The sequence below is a fragment of the Pyxicephalus adspersus genome, chromosome 1, assembly GCF_032062135.1.
Source record: "Pyxicephalus adspersus chromosome 1, UCB_Pads_2.0, whole genome shotgun sequence".
In the NCBI taxonomy this organism is placed as follows: Eukaryota; Metazoa; Chordata; class Amphibia; order Anura; family Pyxicephalidae; genus Pyxicephalus; species Pyxicephalus adspersus.
In genome coordinates, this window is record NC_092858.1 from 141,203,721 (window position 1) to 141,214,497 (window position 10,777).

The following is a 10,777-nucleotide window of genomic DNA, read 5'->3' on the forward strand; positions in this document are numbered from 1 at the left end:
ATGGCAAGGCGAAGTCCTGACCTTAATCCAATTGAAATGTGGTAGAAGGACCTAAAGCAAAATGTTCATGTGAGAAAACCAAGGTCCGAAAGCGAAGCTGTTCTGTATAGAGGAATGGGCTAAAATTCCTCCTTGTTCAGGGCTGATCAACAGTTACCGCAAATGTTGAATTTTAGTTATTGGTCCACAAGAAGGTCACTGACACTAAATTACTAAATACTGAGAGCACTTACTTTTGCCCCATGCAGCTATGTAATTGGATCATTTTTTTAAAAAAAAATACATGTCCAAATATATTATTTTTGTTTTATTTGTATAACTAGGTTTTCCTCATCTTTTTAGGTTACATGTTCAGACCTAAAGATAGGAGCACATTTTACCTATTTATAGAGGAGACATGTCCAGCATTTCCTTGGTATTTAGTACAGATATCTGGTAGTACCTTGCAATACTTAGAAAGGCCATAATCTGTTTTACCATGAGCTGGGGGCAGCTTTTAATTGCTTCAGTTTTGTACATTAACATTTTTATAACCCCAAGCCCAAATGCTATAGTCCAGGTACAAGGATCTTCCATGCCTATTTAAATATTTTTTTTTAATTGGTAGCGTGACTTTCAGAAAGGAATAAAGAACTTCCTGGACCTTTTGCAGAAGGGTATGCTAGTCAAAACTAAAAAAGACTGTATCTCAATATGCCAAAGCTAATGCTTATTGGGGCTTAAGAACATGGTCCATTGTTTTTCTAATTTAATCTATCCAAAAGAGAGGACCATGTACTGGTACAGCCCATCCTTGAGTCTAAAGTTGTTTTTTTATCTGTCCTGGCTGTTAAGGGGACCTGCCAGTGCTATAAAATATTATTACCGGTCACAGTGTAACCGGCAGGACCGAACATTTCAACCCAACAAGACTATACAGTTAACATATTTGCCTGGGACATGGGATACACCTGTTTAAATTTATCATTTATGTTTCCTGAACTTCAGTCTGGAATTCAGCTTAGAAGTGGCCATTATAGGTCTTAACTACTAATATCTAGTTTCCTGTTTGTTTCTTCTGCCTTTCCATTACGCCTGGAGCTCCTTACAAAACTTTGAGTGAGAGGTGAGTGAGGTCTCACCAAGATACCTGAAAAGTTGGAAGGTGACTGCACCCCTCTATATTTTTTATAATTTTAAGATAGACTTCTTCTTGTGTAATTTGTGAATTTTGTAACAAACAGCTGTTAATATGACCCAGAACTGCAGCAGTACATGAGTTTTCTCAGTTGCTAGATAACTACTCGTGTTGCAATATTACAACTGATCACAGTGACCGTAGTAGGTGTGCAGACCGAGGAGCTCAATACCAGATATCTTACTAAGTGCTATCTTGAAAGAAGAAATTGTAATGTGATTTAAAAGAAATCTGTACAGAAAAAATGCTGATGTTCCACGTTTTGACCTCCTCTTTAAAATGCTACTCACTGCCTGTTAGGGTCTTTGGATAAACATTACAGATATTACTTAGTCAGTGATCCAGGTAAAGCATGCAGATAAAAAGTTCTGATTTTCTCTCATTTTATTTTCTGCATGCTTTTTGGTTAGTGATTTGAAAATATTGAGGTCAAAGACATCCAGGATAGTTTTATTTTCAAGAAGAGTCAAAGATAGCAGCCCACATATGTCCTTGTTGTAGGTTTCCTTTAACTTTTTAGAAACTGAAGGATCAGTTTTGAGTAAAACGACCTTTTAAAAAAAAACTTCTTCAGAGCTGAGATCACTAATAATCTTATTAATAAAAAAAACTGTATATTCCTGTGCCCTAGATTTTTCTGTAAGTAAAAAAATTACCTGTTCGGAATGCTAGAATACCTTTAAAGCAGCTGATGGCAAGCTCCTTTAACCAAATGAAGAACAACGACAAATGTGGAAATTTACTGTTACGTCAAATGCATTTATATTATTCATAGTTCATTGTCAGGAACCCACATGATATTGTCTGAATCTGACTTCATGTCTTCCTACAGGTCCATAGATTTACATCACAGGAAGCAATACTTGCAAGTATAAAATTTTCACCTTTACTATTTCTTGTATACATGTCTGTTTTTTTCCACTAGAATTTTTATTTTATTAAATAGTAATAAAAGGCAGAACTGTAATGTAGCTTCTACATCAACAACCTCCTTTCTTTGTTGTGTACAAGTCAACACGACCCATTTCTCTCAAAGATTTGCCTGCTTCAGTTTTTTTCCACTGGCTCATTTAATTTATTTTTGTAAAAGCCCTTAACATCATTACCTAACTGAACCCATCAATATACAAGCTGGAAAAATGAGATCTGACAAGTGTCGCCTGGGCAAAATGGGTCATGCTGACACGTACTTTATTGCAAATCTTGTTTAAAAGATCAGCAGAATGTTGTTGATGTATTTTCTGTAAATTGTGCTGTATTTTCTATTTATCAAGTAGCATTAACTATGCAACACCTCAGTGCTAGCTAGTGAATCTCTTTCACTTTTATCTGAAGGTACCCATTGCCTTAAGATAATATTATTCAGGCTGCTTCCAGCTAGAAAGGGCATTGTATCCCTCTGTGTGTCAGCTATTACCAGTACAATGAAAGTCATACCAACAGCATCTGGTTTTATCCTTTACCCCAATGATGAGATGGTCTTGAAGCAAAGAGATGTGATGGAGAAAATTGAATTAAAATTAAGGATATTTTCCCCTAATTTTTGGATATTAAAATATGTTTGCAATATTTTGTGAGAATAAAGCTCAACTTTGCAAGTAATTGCAAGACCCCAGGCTTTGTGGCAGTCCACAGGGGATGAACTATAGTCAGTTGGAAGGCTGCTGCACTGGGCTTAGAAGCCCAGGGACCAGGTGGAACTGCCACAGTCACAGATTTTGGTGGTAGTAGCAAATATTCAAACTTCGAACTTTGAAGGAAGAAGCGGAGAAGGGTTCCATATAAACAGCAGTTGAACATGGGTCAATCGGTCATGAAATAAAGGTGAGCACCATTCAAAAAGGACAAGTGATGGCCTCTGTTGCCCTTGAACAGTCAAAAAAAGTCAGTTCATATTCCCAAACCTGGAACAGCGGAGATGGGTGCTTTGCGGAGTGCAGTGCAGCAACATGATCGATCCCGGAAAAGCTGTAAGGAGTCCCAGGGGAAGTTTACCTTTCTTTCTAAAAGGCAGGGCTCCCTGGAATGGGTCCACCCCCAAAAGCAGGTCTCAATCCTTCAAAATCGTGACCCAGCCCTCACAGACCAACTTACTGCTGGCGATGGCTGGAGATCGACCCAATACTTCAGCGCCATTTATTTTCACGACTAGTTGATTCAGCAGGTTTTACACACTCCTTAGTGTAGTTGTGACTTCCATGGTCACCATCCTACTATATCAACCAACACCTTTTCCCAGCTAAATTAAAATATTAGGTAGTCCACAAGATTTTTCTCAGATGCATCATTTAGTAAGCAACTGTATCTGCTTGAAGTGACAACTTTGTAGTTGTGTAGATGAATTGTTATGTTTACAGCAGTAACAAAAACAACATTTTTTTAATCTTTATATTTATAAAATTTTATATATATAAAAATGTACTCATTTGTTTCACAGAAAAATGTCTGGGATAAAATGCACTGCATTTTAGTACTTTTTTTTGTGCCAGGGCTAAACACTCCATAATATATCACAGTGACAGTATTTTAGATTATTACACATTCCTTACTTGTGCAGGAAAATGTTGTATTTTTATTTATAATTTATTCAATCCAACTCTTTATTAACTATGAAGGGCAGTATAATTGCTGTTATGGAGTTTGGACGACCTTGGTGTTGCCAAGTAAAGCAGCTACAACCCAGCAGAACAAATGCTAAAGTAGAAAAAATCCTTAGACTGTCAGAGAAAACAATAGAAAAGTCAGTAAATTGATGGTTAGGTCAGGTGCAGACAAAGCTCAGATGCTGGACAAGTAGACAGAACACAATCTGCCAATAGTTTATGTAACCAATGCCAATACTCAAAAGGATAAAAAAATCAACGCAGACATTATACAGAAATAATCAAAGGTACTGTATGTACAGCTGAAACAGGCTTCCACCCAGGGCATGGATGGGTAAACAAAGAAACCTATTGATGAGGCACAGGCTGTAAATTCTAATCCTTGCTTAAAAGACCAGACACCTAATAAGGACTTTAATGACATTACAGGTAGTCAGATTCAAGGGTGATCATTACAGTGCTGTTTTAAAAGAGGTAAAGCAAATATTACATGCCCTTTAAGAAATTAATTGGGGGGGTGTCTGACTAATGGTGGCGTAACACGCATACTACTTCAGCTCTGATCTACCCGGGGGGATTCATGCGGTGTCAGCACTCAAGTGCCTCAAAATTACCTCTGGATGGGTCCTAAAGGAAAGGGGAACCAGAAGAAACATGAAACGGGTAGCGGGAGTGCTGCAGGCGGGCTACCCGGCTTGTTTTCTTTCGGCACCCACACCACAAGGGACCAGGCCACAAAGCCATGGTGTCAAGTAAATTCCACCGCTGCGCCCCCAGGATCAGGATCGCAGTCTGCAAAATGGCAGCAACCCAGACCAAACAAGGAACCAGCATCCTCTGACCCTACAGAAACATCCTCTACCCATACTTTTGGTGCACCAAGTTCCCTGATTAGAACCCCTTACATCCCTGGCACTATGGATGAATCGCCCGCATCCATTGCCTCTCCAGCAACAGGTGAAGACTTTTGGGACTGGAGGGCCCACTAGACAGGAATATGGAATCAATTATCGGCAGGCTGGAAGCTAGCTGGAAATCCGAATTCCAGGCCATGCAGTGCTCTTTGCAGCTACCACGAACACGTTGCAAACTACCTGCGCTGAGCTCTCCACTCAAATGACAGCTCACAGTTCGGTTTTTGAACGCCACGAAGCTCAACTTAACACCCTATTTCTGCAATAAACGACGCAATAATATACATATCAGGGGCTTGCCAGAATCTGTCGCAAACTCAGAACTCCATAATGCAGGTTGCTGTATCTTTGCATCACTTCTGTGTGTGCCTCCTGATGTGGATCAGGAGATAGACCATGTACACAGAACACTTGGCCCATGTGGTAAAGATCATCAACGGCCAAGGGATGTTATCTGTAGGATCCATTTTTATAGGACCAAGGAAGATATTATGAGGAAGGCCAGAGATGCCGAGTCTATTGAATACCAAGGTGCGCGCCTTCAGTTACTGCCAGACCTATCCAAATTCACATTGGATCTCCGCTGGGCTCTCAAACCCCCGCTTAATGTCTTGAAAGAAGGGAATATCTCATATAGATTGGGGTATCCTTTCCACCTAATTGTACGCAAGGGTGGTAAAAACCACATCTTTCCTTCTCTAGGAGATTTCCCCTGTGGATCTACATCTCCCTCCTATTACACTGACGGAATGGCCATCAGTGATGCCCATACTGCATCGGAACCCTCCAGCTACCTCACCCACTCACCTGCAGCATCCTCCACCTCCTGCATCTCCTACATCTGCGGAAGCCACCTCCTGAGCACACAGAAGGTCCCATTATATCAAATCTTTAATGGCACAAGACAAGGATGTCCTTTCTCCCCACTGCTGTATGCATTGGTTATGGAACATTTACCCGTGGCCTTGCACCAAAATCCAGACTTTAATGGTGTCTAGATAGGGGATTCACAATATAAACTCTTACTATATGCAAATGATCTGCTTTTGTACATAAAGTCCATACACACCACCTTACCTTCTATACTGAAGGAATTCAACAAGTTTAGTCTATATTGTAACTTTAAGGTAAATTCCTCAAAGTCTGAAATCCTTATTATCACTCTAGACTTTAGCCATCAGTACTAATACTTCCTTTAGATTTTGCAACGAGGGAGTTAATATTTAAGTATACTAGTTACATCTGATCCCTCTAAAGTATTCACAATTAATTACACCCCATTATGTAGTAAACTTCAATCTGATCTACAGAAATATGATTCCCTTCCCATATCATGGTCTGCACGTATTAATACTCTCAAAATGCATATCCTGCCTAGTTTGCTATATGTTTTCCAATCGGTACCCATATCCTTACCGGTTAATTATCTGCGTAAACTGCATAGGTTGTTTCAAACTTTTTTATGGAGAGCTAAGCGTCCCCGATTCCCGGATTCCCTTACCCCAGCCAAACCCAAGACTAGGGGCGGAGTAGGGGTCCCAGATGTCATCTTCTACTACTGGGAATAAGTCCTGGTACCCCTGATAGATTGGTTCCATAATAGAGAGACAAAGGGATGTGTATTATTGGAGTAGTCCCACTCCCCAATTAGTCCCTGGTCCTTAACTTGGGTGGACTGGTCCCTTTTACAACCGACCTTCCCCATACCTGGACTCACAACTTATTGCACAACTGGGACGTTTCTATTAGAACGGGTAATCTATCAACAAGACCAGGTCCCATGACACCATTATTTGATAACTCGGCATTCCCCCCAGCAATGGGTGTAACATGATTTCTGTCCTGGTCCGCCTCTAATGATCGCCGTTTTAAGTAGATACTTCACATAGGACGGGTTCCCCCCATGTCCTCCCTTAATATACCAAATAGAAGTAAGTTGTTATTATGGCTTTTGTATAGACAACTGTCCTCCTTTGTGAATTCCCTTACTAATATATCACTGCTACTTAGGGGCTTGATGGAATTTGAGGTGACAATCAACTCGTCTGGTCGCCCCACTCACATTATCTCTGTGCTAAATGGGTTGACTGCCCAGAACTCTGATTCCACTACCCCTGTTTATACACCGTATTGGGAGAGAGATTTGGGCGGATCGATAACTGCAGTGGATTGGGAGAAATCCTTCATCCTTACACATAAGCTTGCGTTGTCATGCAAAGCGCAGGAGACTAACTACAAGATTCTATCTAGATGGTATTATTGCCCTGGAGACTTGCATCGAATCTCCCCCCTGCAGTCTGATAGATGCTGGCGTTGTCACTCGCAAAGAGGGACAATGCTTCATCTATTGTGGGAATGCCCAATCATTTTGTATCTTTGGGAAACAATTATTCAGTTGTTCAATGATTGTACTGGGTCTGCTATACCTAACAAACCTAAGGTGACTCTTTTATCTATGGTTCCGGGGTTGCTCAAAAACATCAAAAAGGGTGTACTTCATCATTTCCTCACGATTGCTAGGGTTCTAATGCCCAGACTATGGAAACTACAGCTCCTTCTATTAAGGACTGGGTCTCTCGGCTTGAGAAAATTTATCATATGAAACTGATGGTCTTGGAGGATGATGATCAAACGGAGCAGTTTAAAATAACCTGGTCCGCCTAGAACTGGTTTCAAGAATCTTCCCAATTCCAAACATATTTACATTAGAAAAATAAATTGCTAACTGGGCCCCCTGTTCCAGTATTGAGGGCTACCCTTCTGAATTTATTATCCCCATTTGTCTACTCCGCCCCCCCCCTCCTATTCCCCCAAGGGCCTTTTTGTTGTTTTTGTTTTAAGTTTGTCCTTTTTCCCCTATTTTGTTGGTACCAACCATGGGCCCTAAGGTCCACTTCTGAGCGATTCCGATAAGACCTTGCATTTTTGTTTGTTCAAACTGATCAGTATATATCATATACATGATCTTAAGTGCTTTGGTTTGAATATAGATATATTTTATATTTATAGACCGGTGGTTGTGTTTTATTGTAATTGTATTGTATGTGCTTTGATTATTTGTATGTTGTTATTTATCTTGTAAACTCAATAAAAATGATAAAATAAAATAAATAATTTTAAGCTGTTACAGCAGGGGTCAGCAAATTATTTTGGCTACTAGGCCATTTTAGGAGGTCAAGAAGGCACACTAGGCCGGACTCTTTTTCAAATCCCACACTGATGGCTTTGCCCCCCATCAGGAACGGCCCTGAAGGAAAATCCCTCTCCTCCGTATACATTGCAATTTCCCCATGCCCCAGCGGTGGAAGTGTTAATGCCCGCAGCAGTAAGTAGGGAAGGGAGGCATAACAAGTAAGCTCAAGAGATTAGGCCGGATCGACCAGGGGGGCATTAGGCCGGAACGGACTACTGGCTAGGCCGTATCTGGCCTAAAGACTGGAGTTTGCCTACCCCTTTGAGGCAGAAAGTATAAGACGTCATAACTTACATTTGTTGCACCAGTCTACCATTAACGTATTGAGATATAAAAGTGATGGATAAATATCATACAAATCAGTTTTTCTGTACTTTTTTTATTGGTTTCAATGGTTCATTTGTGAGCAGTACGCTGCCTATAAAACAAACTCCTTTGCATCCCACTCAGTGTCAGTGACACTTAATGCTGCAGGCTTATAGGTACATCTTGTACAGAAGTACAAATATGTTTCATTTGTAGCATTTGTGGGTACACCAGTACAATGTCAGTTATGTGTGGTGCCTTGCTGAGAAATGTGTGATAGAATTGATACATTTCCCCATTACATACAACTTCTTCAAAGATAATTTCTCACATTTGTGACAAATGCTGTGCAGTACAACAGCAAGCTTCCTGGCTGGAAATATGCTGATTCATTTGACATGTTGGAACCCAGCTCTTGTTCAGGACACACTTTTGAATTTTTTTAACAGTGTTTGGGAATAATCTGGAATAAACCTCCAAGTTTCATAATCACACAAAGAAAAATTACATATCCAAATCATTAGTTGCACTTTATCAGTACCTAGTGATATATATTTAAGTATGGCTTTCCTACTATGAATTATCTCTGAACTCTATCATGTCACATCCTGAACAAGGCCAAGGGGTGTTTTGTGGATATTGGACATCATAAAGATTGCACATAGTTTATCTAGTCTATAGCTGTCTGCATTTGTAATAAACAGATTTGACTGGACACAAATAATTCGAATCAATACATTATTCAACATTTTATGTTAGCAGTTCATGATCAGATTATTTACATTTAGCAATTTTTTCACATTATTACACAGTATTTATTTAATGCCAACATATTATCCAGCACTGTACAAAGTCCATAGGCATGTCACTAGATGTCCTTTAAAGGGGCTCACAATCAAATGTCCCTAGCACAGTCTAAGGTCAATTTTTGGGGGAAGCCAATTATATTACCTAACTGCATGTTTTTTGGATGTGGGAGAAAACCCACGCAAACATGGGGAGAACCTGCAAACTTCATGCAGATAGTGACCTGGCGCTGCAAAGGGAAGAGTGCTAACCACTAAGCATCTGTGCACTGCTGCAACCATACAATTTACAGTTTATTGTCAATAAGCCACCTTTACAATTACTTTTTATAAAATATTAAAGAGATCCATCAGTAAAGTTTCATGCCATGGTCCTATCTCCTGGTCCTTATGCTTCTACAGGATATTGTACTGATGTAAGGTGCTAGTAGATACCGTACCGTGTAGCAGGGAGACCCAAAAATGTCAGATTGCTCTGCAAGACATGTAAGTATAGTCAATCCTGTTTTGCAGGCATTTTTTTCAAAGGATAACAGAGTTAAGCTGCGTACACACCTGCAATTTTTCTCGTTGGAAAGGATCTTTCACGATCCTTTCCAACGAGAAAAGACTGCACGATGCATGACCTGGAACAAGTATGCCGCAAAAAAAAAAAAAAAAAAAAGAACACCGCATCCCAATTCTCTTTCACCAAAAAGTTCTGGTCATTCTCCTAGGAATTTTTTTTTTGTACGTGCTGAAAATGTTCTGCCTTTTTTGTAGGGAAATTGTTTTAGAATTTTTTTATAACTAGTAGTATAGTCATTTTAAGGTAAACACTTTTTTAGACAGCAATATAGTGGCTACAATTTTCAGACCTCTTTTTAAAAATAATAGTTCCGCAACTGTCATGCTGATCCTTTGACCTAAATATGCTCTGGGTTGCTGACAATGAACAACAATGTCCCAAGGGAAAATATAGAAAAGTCTGAACATTTGATCAGCATGTCTTTTTGTTGTTTATGGAAAACTTTGGATTAGTCTGATAACCAGGCAACCTGCATTTTCAAAAGCAGAGGTTAGGAATGGTAACATGCTAAAGTTGCACAGCAGGGAAATGCAGCCAGTGCACCTTCCTTAAACTCTATACCCTATCCTGTTAAAGAGTATGTAAACTCCAACAATAAACTTCGTTTACTTACTTAATTTTAGTCTGTTTAAATTACGATAAGAAGATTTTTGTTTGCAAAATGCCTGTTACTCATGTCAGTAATGCAGAGTTGTCCCATGTTCTGTGCATACACATTTAACAACATTTAACCTTCCCTGTTCTTATCTTGAACTACAGATAAGAAAAGGATTTATATTGTAGAAATCTGAAAGTGGGAGAGGTTAAGTAGTTTAAAGATAGTGGGGGAAGGGGGAGCTGACAACATTCCACTTCACAAAAAACAGTGTGTTGTCAGCCAACAGCAGGGCTTAAAATGGACCTATCACTGAGAGAATATATGGGCTGCCAATGCTGGGCTCATTCTAAAATGGGGAGCACAGTGGCTCAGGGGTTAGCACTCTGGCCTTTGCATGACCAAGGTCTAGGTCCTAGGTTTGAATCCTGGACACTACCTGCATGGAGTTTGTAGGTTGTGCTTGTGTGGATTTCTGCCCATGTCCCAAAAACATGCAGTTGGGTTTATTGGCTTCCCCCTAGACTAAAGTAGTGACATATGACTATAGTAGGGACAATAGATTGTGAGCTCCTTTGAGGGACAGTTAGTGACATGAATATGGACTTTGTACAG